The sequence below is a fragment of the Capricornis sumatraensis genome, chromosome X, assembly GCF_032405125.1.
Source record: "Capricornis sumatraensis isolate serow.1 chromosome X, serow.2, whole genome shotgun sequence".
NCBI classification, from domain to species: domain Eukaryota; kingdom Metazoa; phylum Chordata; class Mammalia; order Artiodactyla; family Bovidae; genus Capricornis; species Capricornis sumatraensis.
This window is the reverse complement of record NC_091092.1, coordinates 58,592,501-58,606,213: the sequence shown is the minus strand read 5'-3', so window position 1 is coordinate 58,606,213 and position 13,713 is coordinate 58,592,501.

Genomic DNA, 13,713 nt, shown 5'->3' with positions numbered 1-13,713 from the left:
CAAGAATGACAACTGGAGTTTATTTTGAGCTGCTAGAAGAATGGTGGTACTTTTACTGAAACTGGGAAAATCAAGGCTGGGAGTGTGAGAGGAATAGAGAGGTCCTGAATGGCGATGTTACCTTTCCTGTTAGACATCCAAGCAAAGAAGTCACAGAGGAAACTCTCTTGCTGATTTAATAATGAGTATGATTCTCAAGTATAGAGGTAAGGGAGAAGGTTCGGGCTGCAGATAGATTTTTAAAATGGGAGGCACTGACATCCAAGTAGCCCTTCAAATTAAGGGACTGGATGAGATTACGTGGGGAATGACTGTAGACAGAGAAAACAAAAGGTCCTAGGACTGAACCCTAGGGCACATCCATGATTCAAAGTTGAAAAGGGAAAGAGGGGATGGGAAAAAGAGAGAGAGAAGGAATGGCCAATGAGTTAGGAGAGAAACCAGAATCCAGTTACCCAGGTATCCTGGAAGCTGAGAGAAAAATGCTTCAAGAAGTAGGGAGTGGTTACCTGTGCAATGTTTTTGAAATATTATGAAAGATGAGGATAGTTAAGGGACCAAAGACCTCAGCAATGTGGAGGCCACTGCTATTCCTGACAGAAGTAGTTGTCCTGGAGTGGGGGGAGCTCCAGGCTCAGTGAAGTGGGTTGAGAAAGGATGGGGCACGAGGAAGTGAACACAGGGTCAATACAATCATTTTGAGAAGTTTTGTTGTGAAGGGGACACAGAAATAGGGCCACAGCTGAAGGTATCATGGGGCCAAGAAAAAATATTTTTAAGGTAAGAGTGATTTTCTACAGCATGATTACATGCTTATGAGTGTAACCTGCTCAGACATTTTGAGTTAAATATACTTAAATATTATAGGTACTATTTGACACCCTTGGGGCCCTGTTTCCCTTAGCAACATTTACATATTCCTTCAAGTGCCTAAGATACAGAAATTTGCACTACTGTTGCCCAGAATACTTCTACTAATTCTCATTTCCTTATTCCACTTTTGCATGAACCTCAATAATGCTTTTAGCATCGAACATAAGAAAATTATAAATAGAGAGAAACTAAATATCCACATAATAGAAGTTGCTTCAGGAGATCACCTCATCATTGCTGCTGCTGCTGCTGTTACTATTTAGTCACTCAGTCGTGTCCAACTCTTTGTGACCCCATGCACTATAGCCTGCCAGGCTCCTCTGTCCATGGGATTTCCCAGGCTGGAGTGGGTTACCATTTCCTCCTCCAGGGGATCTTCCCAACCCAGGGATTGAACCTACATCTCCAGCATTAGCAGGCAGATTCTTTACCAGGGAAGCCCCATCTCGTCATTAATCCCACACAATGATGTTTGAGGTAAAGGGAGAGTTCCAGCTGTCCCACCCATAGCTAATTTTCAATATAGCTAAGCTCGGCTGAAACCTGTCTTTTGTGAAAGAGCAGAAATACCCTGTGATTTTTCCACTTTATTTTTCTTCACAGGAGAGCCTTTCCTCTGCAGGAAATCACGTAGTCCTCTGAGGACAGAATTGATGTGCCTCCTTTTCTCATCTTCAGACAAATCTCTATATCTAATTGATAAAAGACAAAGAAGGTTATTAATAAGGGTACATGCATGCTAAGTCACTTCAGTTGTGTCTGACTCTTTGCAGCCCTGTGGACTGTAACCTGTCAGGCTCCTCTGTCCATGGGATTCTCTAGGCAAGAATACTGGAGTGTGTTGCCGTTTCCTCCTCCAAGGGATCTTCCCAACCCAGGGATCGAACCTGAGTCTCTTAGTCTCCTGCATTAGCAGGCAGGTTCTTTACCACCAGCACCACCTGGGAAGCCCATAGGAAGCCTACAAAGTATTATAATACAATTAGGGTGAGGGATATGAAGTACCCACCAGACAGGTCAAATTTCTCTGAGTTAGCCAAGTTTCCCAGAGGAAGGAGAATTTTGCAAGATGTGAAATAAGAAGGGAGGACAGGGGAGAGGTCTTTGAGGAAAATATCAGTCAATTAGGAATTCATACCGCCTCCTTTTTCTTCTGTCATCTTCATCCATTTTTCAGTGATATAACAAAGAATCCTGAAATCAAAGTGGAGCCACATTTTACTAAGAAATCAATCTATGATGAATCACATAAAGCGATAAGATTAATCAAAATTCTCAATTTCCCTTGAGGAATGCCTACTTCTTTTAAAGAGAATCTCATTAAGCATCTGTAGATGCTAAAGACTTGCTTTACTGTGTGATCCCCAATGAATGTTTTTCACAATAATACTACATATGAATGCATTTGGAAAAAGTTGCAAAAACACTGTGAAGTTACACAACTTAATCCCAAAGTCAGGTACTTGTTGGTTTAATTCTGAACCCTTAGATTCCTTTAAATTCCACTGATTTCATGAAACAAAGACAGATGTGGATTGAAAACTTCATACCTAGCAACTATATCATGCCACAATAGACAAAAGCCTGCACTTATCATTGATATCACAGAATATCACTGATATCCTTGGCATAGAAGAATGACCTTGACAACACCAGAAGTCTCTGCTTTGAATTGTATAATTAGACTCACACATTATCTCAAGGTTGAAACCTCAAGATAGAATTCAATGACTTTCAAATACATGTGCATTAAACAAGAAGGCACTGTTAAAATATAGCAAACATCTTGTAAATGCTCTCAAGAAAATAAGAGAAAGCTCAGGTGTCAAACCCTAGGCAGATACTGAGAACAAGCTGGTTAGTTCACCAACCTGTGCTGCTGGGGAGATGATGAAGCATAACTTACATCCCTCACATCTAGCAGAGTGCTAGGAAAAGACTGAAAAAGTGAACAGAGCTTTCAGATGGGATAACATCAGGCAATCTAAAATATAGGTAACTAGATTCCTAGAGGGGAGAGGAAAAGTAATATTTGGATAATGGCCAATTGTTCCCATACTGGATGAAAAACATAAATTCATATATTCTTGAAGCTCAATGAATCCAAGAACTAAACACCACGAAAAGCTTACCAAGGCACATCATAAACAAACTGCTGAAAAGCAATTGCAAAGAGAAAATCTTAAAAGCAAAAAGAAATAAAAGATACATTTAATACAGAGTGGGGAAGAATGTCCTGTCTGACTTATCAGAATAACCCAAGCCAAGAGAAAATGAAACATCTTCAAAGTTCTAGGGGCAAACAAATCAACTGAGAATTCTATATCCACTAAGGATGAACCCTTCAAAGAAATTGAAGGTAAAATAAAGACACCTCCAGATGAACAAAAACTGGAAGAAGTCAAGGCCAGCATACTAACACTATCAGAAATGTTAAAGGAAGGACTTCAAATAGAAAGAAAAGGATGCCAGATGGAAAGTTATATCTACATAAAGAAATGAAAATAACTGGAAATAATATGTACATGAGTAAATATAATATTTGCATCTTCAATTTCTTTAAAAGATAACTGAAATAAAAGCAAGGAACTATAAGGTTTGTAATACATATTGATATAAAATCTACTACAATAATAGTATAAAAGACAGGAGGGTGGAAAGCAAAAATCTACTGTTATGAAGTTCTTACATTATACATGAAGTGGCACAATATTAATTCACATCAGATAGTAATAAATTAAAGATGTATACTATAAACTGCCTAGAGCAACAAATAAAGCACACATGAGATATAGATTATAAGTCAAAAGAGATAAAATGGAATATTAATTACTCATTTCATCCAGAAGCAGAAAAAGAAGGCAAAGAAAACAAAGATCAAATGGGACAAACAGAAAACATATAGAAAGATGGTAGACTTAAACCTCTCTGTATTAATAATTATGTTAACTGTCAGTGGACTAAAGGCACAAATACAAAGCCTAGGAGTGTCAAAACTGGGGACAAAAGTAAGACCAAACTATCTTGTCTACAGGATACTCACTTGAATTATAAAGTCACAGCTTATAAGTAAAATAACAGAAATATACATACTATGTAATCCTAATGACATAAAGCTTAAGTGGTTAATTAATATTAAAGACTCTAGGTAAGGAATAGTCTTAGAGAAAAAGAGGGACATTTCATTATGATAAAGGAGTCAGTTAAGAAGGTAAAACAATCCTAAACAGGTATACTCCTAATTACAAAGTTTGAAAATGAAGTAAGAACTAAAAGGAGGAATAAACAAACCCACGATTACATCTGGTGAGTTCAAACACTCCTCTATCAGTAATTAATGGACCAAATAAAGAGAAAAGAAGTAAGGATATGGGAGACTTACTATCCTGCCAACAGACTTGGCCTCATTTGATGACAGAGTCCTGCACTAAGCAACTGTAGAACACAGGCTGAACATTCCAACTGTCATGATGATTCAAAATGTACTGGGCCATGAGACCAGTTACAGTGAATTTAAATCATTAAAGGCATACAGACTATGTTCTCTGATGAAAACAGAATTAAATTAGAAATCAATAATAAACAGATAAATCCCTGGGAAACCCCCAAATATTTGGAAATTAAATAACATCCCTGTAAACCATTTCTGAATCAAAGAATAAACCTTTGGAAAAAGTTTAAACACAGAAAATCAGACAATATTTCTAACTGGATTATAATGAATATTAATGTTGAATTCAAAAATATTTAATAACCTAATTGAAATTTATTAAAATTGCATTATATGTATTTATGGTGTTACATAGTTCTATCAAAAAAAGCCAAATCTCTGTAATTACTCAAATCACTTTTTTGTGTTCTTAAATAACACATGATTCTTCATATATACAGTAAAGGAAATGATACAGTGTTAGGAGCTAATTTAACAAAATGTGCAAAATTATTACAAAGAAAATAATATCTTTATTGATTAATATAAAAATATCTAAATAAATAGAAAGATACATCATATTCCTGGGCAGGAATTTTCATAGTTTTATCAGATCTCCCCAACTAATCTACAAATTAACTCTGATCAAAACTCACTATATTTTTGTTTGGGTTTGGTTTTCTATATAACTTCACAAGTTAATTACAGAATTCCCATCAATATCAACAAGTCAGAAATATCTACAATAACTTTGGAGAATAAAAATGTACAAAGATGTGTTCTGCTAGACGTCAAGACTACATACCTTTGGGGTAAATAGATAAGGGTACAAAGTATAGGACAGAAGAGACCCATTAGGAACAGATTCATGCATACATAGAAATTTGATTTGTGATTAAAAAAATGATTATAATTTTGAAATTTCTACTAAATCCCTTAGGATTATACAGGGAAAGTGAGAAATAGATACAAGGGGTTAGATCTGACACAGTGCCTGAAGAACTATGGACAGAGGTCTGTGACATTGTACAGGATGCAGGGATCAAGACCATCCAAAAGAAAAAGAAATGCAAAAAGGCAAAATGGTTGTCTAAGAAGGCCTTAAAAATAGCTGTGAAAAGAAGAGAGGTGAAAGGCAAAGGAGAAAAGGGAAAATATACCCATTTGAATGTAGAGTTCCAAAGAATAGCAAGAAGAGAAAAGAAAGCCTTCCTCAGTGATCAGTGCAAAGAAATAGAGGAAAACAATAGAATGGGAAAGATTAGAGCTCTCTTCAAGAAAATTAGAGATACCAAGGGAACATTTCATGCAAAGATGGGCTCAAAAAAGGACAAATGGTATGCACCTAACAGAAGCAGAAGATATTAAGATGTGGCAAGAATACACAGAAGAACTATACAAAAAAGATCTTCATGACCCAGATAATTACAATGGTGTGATCATTCACCTAGAGCCAGACATTCAGGAATGCGAAGTCAAGTGGGCCTTAGGAAACATCACTACGAACAAAGCTAGTGGAGGTGATGGAATTCCAGTTGAGCTATTTCAAGTCCTAAAAGATGATGCTGCAAAAGTGCTACATTCAATATGCCAGCAAATTTGGAAAACTCATCAGTGGCCACAAGACTGGAAAAGGTCAGTTTTCATCCCAATCCCAAAGAAAGGCAACGCCAAAGAATGCTCAAACTACCACACAATTGCACTCACCTCACATGCTATGTTAAGTAATGCTCAAAATTCTCCAAGCCAGGTATCAACAATACGTGAACCATGAACTTGCAGATGTTCAAGATGGATTTAGAAAAGGCAGAGGAACCAGAGATCAAATTGCCAACATCCAATGGATCATCAAAAAAGCAGAGAGTTCCAGAAAAACATTTACTTATGCTTTATTGACTGTGCCAAAGGCTTTGACTGTGTGCATAACCACAAACTGTGGAAAGTTCTTCAAGAGATGGGAATACCAGACCACCTGACTTGAGAAATCTGTATGCAGGTCAGGAAGCAACAGTTAGAACCGGACATGGAACAACAGACTGGTTCCAAATAGGGAAAGGAGTACATCAAGGCTGTATATTGTCACCCTGCTTATTTAACTTATAAGTAAAGTACATCATGAAAAACACTGGACTGGATGAAGAACAAGCTGGAATCAAGATTGCCAGGAGAAATATCAATAACCTCAGATATGCAGATGACACCATCTTTATGGCAGAAAGTGAAGAAGAACTAAAGAGTCTCTTAATGAAAGTGAAAGAGGAGAGTGAAAAAGTTGGCTTAAAACTCAACACTCAGAAAACTAAGATCATGGCATCTGGTCCCATCACTTCATGGCAAATAGATGGAGAAACAGTGACAGACTTTATTTTCTGGGCTCCAAAATCACTGCAGATGGTGACTGCAGCCATGAAATTAAAAGACGTTTGCTCCTTGGAAGAAAAGTTATGACCAACTTAGACAGCATATTAAAAGAAAAGAGACATTACTTTGCCAACAAACGTCCATTTAGTCAAAGCAATGGTTTTTCCAGTAGTTGTGTATTTGGATGTGGCATTTGGACTATAAAGAAAGCTGAGCACTGAAGAATTGATGCTATTGAACTGTGGTGTTGGAGAAGACTCTGGAGAGTCTCTTGGACTGCAAGGAGATCTAACCAGTCCATCCTAAAGGAAATCAGTCCTGAATTTTCATTGAAAGGACTGATGCTGAAACTGAAACTCCAATGCTTTGCCCACCTGATATGAAGAACTGACTCATTCGAAAAGACCCTGATGCTGGGAAAGATTGAAGGTGGGAGGTGAAGGGAATGACAGAGGATAAGATAGTTGGATGGCATCACCGACTCAATGGACATGAGTTTGAGTAAACTCTGGGAGTTGATGATGGACAGGGAGGCCTGGTGTGCTGCAGTCCATGGGGTCACAAAGAGTTGGACAAGACTGAGTGACTGAACTGATCTGAACTGAACTGAACCATACAGTATGCGTGTATGTGTGTTTTCATATAGCCCTTTCTATATATGGGGCAACAAAATTTGTTTGCAAGCTATTTAAATACATGAGTCGCAGCCGCCCATGCTCAGTGCACCAGGACGCAGCCCGTGAGGCAGCGGTAAGGAGATACCCCTCATCCAAGGTAAGGAGCAGTGGCTGTGCTTTGCTGGAGCAGCCGTGAAGAGATACCCCATGCCAAGGTAAGAGAAACCCGAGTAAGATGGTAGGTGTTGCAAGAGAGCATCAGAGGGCAGGCACACTTAAACCATACTCACAGAAAACTAGTCAATCTAATCACACTGGGAACACAGCCTTATCTAACTCAATGAAACCAAGCCATGCCCGTGGGGCAACCCAAGATGGGCAGGTCATGGTGGAGAGGTCTGACAGAATGTGGTCCACTGGAAAAGGGAATGGCAAACCACTTCAGTATTCTTGCCTTGAGAACCCCATGAACAGTATGAAAAGGCAAAATGATAGGATACTGAAAGAGGAAATCTCCAGTTCAGTAGGTGCCCAATATGCTACTGGAGATCAGTGGAGAAATAACTCCAGGAAGAATGAAGGGATGGAGCCAAAGCAAAATCAATACCCAGTTGTGGATGTGACTGGTGATAGAAGCAAGGTCTGATGCTATAAAGAGCAATATTGCATAGGAACGTGGAATGTCAGGTCCGTGAATCAAGGCAAATTGGAAGTAGTCAAACAAGAGATGGCAAGGGTGAACATCGACATTCTAGGAATCAGCGAACTAAAATGGACTGGAATGAGTGAATTTAACTCAGATGACCTTTATATCTACTACTGTGGGCAGGAATCCCTCAGAAGAAATGGAGTAGCCATCATGGTCAACAAAAGAGTCTGAAATGCAGTACTTGGATGCAATCTCAAAAACGACAGAATGATCTCTGTTTGTTTCCAAGGCAAACCATTCAATATCACAGTTATCCAGGTCTATGCCCCAACCAGTAACACTGAAGAAGCTGAAGTTGAATGGTTTTATGAAGACCTACAAGACCTTTTAGAACTAACACCCAGAAAAGATGTCCTTTTCATTATAGGGGACTGGAATGTAAAAGTAGGAAGTCAAGAAACACCTGGAGTAACAGGCAAATTTGGCATTGGAATGCAGAATGAAGCAGGGCAAAGACTAATAGAGTTTTGCCAAGAAAATGTACTGGTCATAGCAAACACCCTCATTAACAACACGAGAAGACTCAACACATGGACATCACCAAATGGTCAACACCGAAATCAGATTGCTTATATTCTTTGCAGCCAAAGATGGAGAAGCTCTATACAGTCAACAAAAACAAGACCAGGAGCTGACTGTGGCTCAGATCATGAACTCCTTGTTACCAAATTCAGACTTAAATTGAAGAAAATAGGGAAAACCACTAGACCATTCAGGTATGCCCTAAATCAAATCCCTTATGATTATACAGTGGAAGTGAGAAATAGATTTAAGGGCCTAGATCTGATAGACAGAGTGCCTGATGAACTATGGAATGAGGTTCGTGACACTGTACAGGAGACAGGGATCAAGACCATCCCCATGGAAAAGAAATGCAACAAAGCAAAATGGCTGTCTGAGGAGGCCTTACAAATAGCTGTGAAAAGAAAAGAAGCAAAAAGCAAAGGAGAAAAGCAAAGATATAAGCATCTGAATGCAGAGTTGCAAAGAATAGCAAGAAGAGATAAGAAAGCCTTCTTCAGTGATCAATGCAAAGAAATAGAGGAAAAGAATAGAATGGGAAAGACTAGAGATCTCTTCAAGAAAATTAGAGATACCAAGGGAACATTTCATGCAAAAACGGGCTCGATAAAGGACAGAAATGGTATGGACCTAACAGAAGCAGAAGATATTAAGCAGAGGTGGCAAGAATACACAGAAGAACTGTACAAAAAAAAGCTTCACGACCCGGATAATCACAATGGTGTGATCATTCATCTAGAGCCAGACATCCTGGAATGTGAAGTCAAGTGGGCCTTAGAAAGCATCACTACAAACAAAACTAGTGGAGGTGATGGCATTCCAGTTGAGCTGTTTCAAATCCTGAAAGATGATGCTGTGAAAGTGCTGCACTCAATATGCCAGCAAATTTGGAAAACTCAGCAGTGGCCACAGGACTGGAAAATGTCAGTTTTCATTCCAATCAAGGAAAGGCAATGCCAAAGAATGCCCAAACTACTGCACAATTGCACTCATCTCACATGCTAGTAAAGTAATGCTCAAAATTCTCCAAGCCAGGCTTCAACAATACGTGAACCATGAACTTCCAGATGTTCAAGCTGGTTTTAGAAAAGGCAGAGGAACCAGAGATCAAATTGCCAACATCTGCTGGATCATCGAAAAAGCAAAAGAATTCCAGAAAAATATCTATTTCTGCTTTATTAACTATGCCAAAGCCTTTGACTGTGTGGGTTACAATAAACAGTGGAAAATTCTGAGATAGATGGGAATACCAGACCATCTACCTGCCTCTTGAAAAATCTGTATGCAGGTCAGGAAGCAAGAGTTAGAACTGGACATGGAACAACAGACTGGTTCCAAATAGGAAAAGGAGTACATCAAGGCAGTATATTGTCACCCTGCTTATTTAACTTCTATGCAGAGTACATCATGAGAAACGCTGGACTGGAGGAAGCACAAGCTGGAATCAAGATAGCAGGGAGAAATATCAATAACCTCACATATGCAGATGACACCACCCTTATGGCAGAAAGTGAAGAGGAACTAAAGAGCCTCTTGATGAAAGTGAAAGAGGAGAGTGAAAAAGTTGGCTTAAAGGCTCAACATTCAGAAACCGAAGATCATGGCATCTGGTCCCATCACTTCATGGGAAATAGACGGGGAAACAGTGGAAACAGTGTCAGACTTTATTTTGGGGGGCTCCAAAATCACTGAAGATGGTGACTGCAGCCATGAAATTAAAAGACCCTTACTCCTTGGAAGAAAAGTTATGACTAACCTAGATAGTATATTCAAAAGCAGAGACATTATTTTGCCAACTAAGGTCCGTCTAGTCAAGGCTATGGTTTTTCCTGTGGTCATGTATGGATGGGAGAGTTGGACTGTGAAGAAGGCTGAGCGCCGAAGAATTGATGCTTTTGAACTGTGGTGTTGGAGAAGACTCTTGAAAGTCTCTTGGACTGCAAGGAGATCCAACCAGTCTATTCTGAAGGAGATCAGCCCTGGGATTTCTTTGGAGGGAATGATGCTTAAGCTGAAACTCCAGTACTTTGGCCACCTCATGCGAAGAGTTGACTCATTGGAAAAGACTCTGATGCTGGGAGGGATTGGGGGCAGGAGGAGAAGGGGACGACAGAGGATGAGATGGCTGGATGGCATCACTGACTCAATGAACGTGAGTCTGAATGAACTCCGGGAGTTGGTGATGGATAGGGAGGCCTGGCGTGCTGCAATTCATGGGGTCGCAGAGTCGGACACGACTGAGTGACTGAACTGAACTGAGGAGTTCAAAGTCCCTTTATCCATCCTCCCAAGACTGCATTTCTTATTTCATGGAAAGTCTCAGCATTTGTGACACTCTTCAATTACCTTTTCATATGGTTTTTAACCAGTGCAGAGGCCACTGGAAAGTATGTTTGTGTAGAATCTGTATTATGAAAAAATAATAATTATTATAATACTAGGTAGAAAAGGTAATAATGTTGTATAATGTATATCAGTACAATCATTTAAATCATGATATACAGATGAACAAATAAAATACTGTGCAGAAAACAGGACTAGGGGGAAAAACATTCAGAGGTGTCTTTGGATGATGAAACTTTGGAGGTTAATTTTTTTTTTGCATGTTTAAAATCTGCTCTTATTAGTATGTGTGGCATTCAAAAATAAGAAACACGTCTCAAAAATAATACAAGAGGGCTTCCCTGGTAGTTCAGTGGTAAAGAATCTGCCTGCCAACAGAGAAGATACAGGTTTGACCCCTGGTCCAAGAAGACCCCACATGCCATGGAGCAACTGAGCCTGTGCACCGAAACTATTGAATCTGTCCTCTAGCACCTATGCTCTGCAACGAGAGGCTGCCTCAATGAGAAGCCTGAGCACTGCAACTAGAGAGTAACTCCCACTCTGTGCAACTAGAGAAAAGCCCATGCAGCAATGAAGACCCAGTGTAGCCAATAAATAAATAAAACTAAAAAAAAAAAAATGAGAGCCAGTGTTAAACAGTGTGTTAAACAGTTAACATTTGTAAGCCCACAGTTGAGTGGCATTAAATACATTCACATTGCTATGCAACCATTCAGTTCAGTTCAGTTCAGTCACTCAGTGGTGTCCGACTCTGTGCGACCCCATGAATCACAGGATGCAACCATTACCACTCTTCATTTCCAGAAGTTTTTCATCATCCCAAACTAAAACTCTGTCCCTCTTAAACTGTGCCCCTGGTAACCACGGAGAAGGCAATGGCACCCCACTCCAATACTCTTGCCTGGAAAATCCCATGGATGGAGGAGCCTGGTAGGCTGCACTCCATGGGGTCGCTAAGAGTCGGAGATGACTGAGTGACTTCACTTTCACTTTTCACTTTTATGCATTGGAGAAGGAAATGGTGACCCACTCCAGTATTCTTGCCTAGAGAATCCCAGGGATGAGGGAGCCTGATGGGCTGCCATCTATGGGGTTGCACAGAGTTGGACATGACTGAAGCGACTCAGCAGTAGCAGCTGGTAACCACTATTCTGCTTTCTGTCTCTTATCACACTGTTTTTAGGCATTTATTGTGGTCTTACTCTGTATCTGGCTCTTGGGTGGGCACTTTGATATCCAGTATGCCACTGAATTTTTGCAACAGCCCTGTGAAATGGTGCTAGTATTATTCTTATTTTACAGATGAGGACACAGAGGCTCAAAACGGTTAAGTAACTCACCCAAGATCACATGCTAGGAAGCAGTAAGGACCATTTGATGTAACCATGACCTTTCACCTTGGTGCCCTTACTCAGGCTCTGTTTTCTGCCTGTGATGTTCTTTCCACCCACTGGTTGAAGGTGTCTATGTCCATTACACAACAATCTTTGGTACTGCCCTCTGTGAAGCTTCTAGTCCTGCAGTGCTTATTCCCTGGCCTTGAATCAGTGAATTTATGTAGATATCAGCCGTAAATCAGTGTGCTTCTAAGGAATAGTGTGGACAGGGATTAAATGGATCGCAAAATTTCAGAGGGGTATATAGACAATCTACAGTCGCAATTGAAGTAAGACTAGGATTAGGAATTTAATGGATTGCAGGTCTCTTTCAGCGCCAGTTTTTACTGCACCGTACAGAAACTTGAACTATTCTGTCAGAATGAAGAATGGAAGAACCTTTTGCGTTTTAGTATTCCTCACTATACACTTTGAGACTTAGATTTCTCTGCAGATCTGAGTTTGCTTTTTCTTTCTTTCTTTCTTTTTTTTTTTTTTTTTAAGCCAGTCTGTCTTTTAGGAACAGGATTAACTGGGTGAGAGCTGTTCACCAGCATTGTGACAGGCAGGACTTGGTGTTTTTTTCACTCACTTTTTTTATTCACCAAACATTTATTCAGTGTGGGATGCTAGGAATACAACAATGGACACAGTTGACCTGACACTGTCCTCAGAAGGGGACACAAGATATGCTGAGAACAAACCTCAGCTTCGATCTCAGAAAGAGTGGATCTTTGACCTGTTGCTGTGTGTGCACCTGTGCTATGGGGCTCATTGTCTTCATTGCCTGGCTTGTCCGCCACCTCACCCAGGTAAGCACTCAGGCTGATGCAGGGAGAGCCTGTGGAGGAACTCATGTTCAAGAAAAGAAAAGCCACTCTTTAGGGACACCCCGGAGGAATCAGAAAGCCTGATTCTGTTTCTGGGTCTCTTTTGCAGCATGGCTTTGCCACTTGCCCTTCTGGACTTATTTGGCATGGTATGTGGTACACATACTGCATAATTCACTGTAGGTTAATTTTCATTTTTGACTTTAACCATCGAAAAATTATGTTCCCTTCAAATGGATGAACAAATGATGACATATAATCTTGTGAGTTATAATTTTTGAAGAAGGTTTTGATTGAAAATAAATTGGAAAATCCTACCGACTGGGCTGATGCATTTATCCTATACACATTTAATGACATTATTGTCTACATGAGAATTGTAAAAATTTCATTCTTCCTCACTGATTAAATATATTTAATAAACCTTATACGAGTGAGAGAAGATGACTTCAAATTGATGAAGCGTGCCATCATGCATTTCTTCCTATAAACTTAAAAAAAAACCCAGCATTCTATTGAAATTTGAAAGACCATTTTTTTGAGCAATTGTTTATAGAAAAATGTGTGTGTCTGTAGAAAGACAAGCATTGATCCCTGATGATGCACAGCAAATTTTATAACTCCAAATACACTTCATGATTGTCTTCCA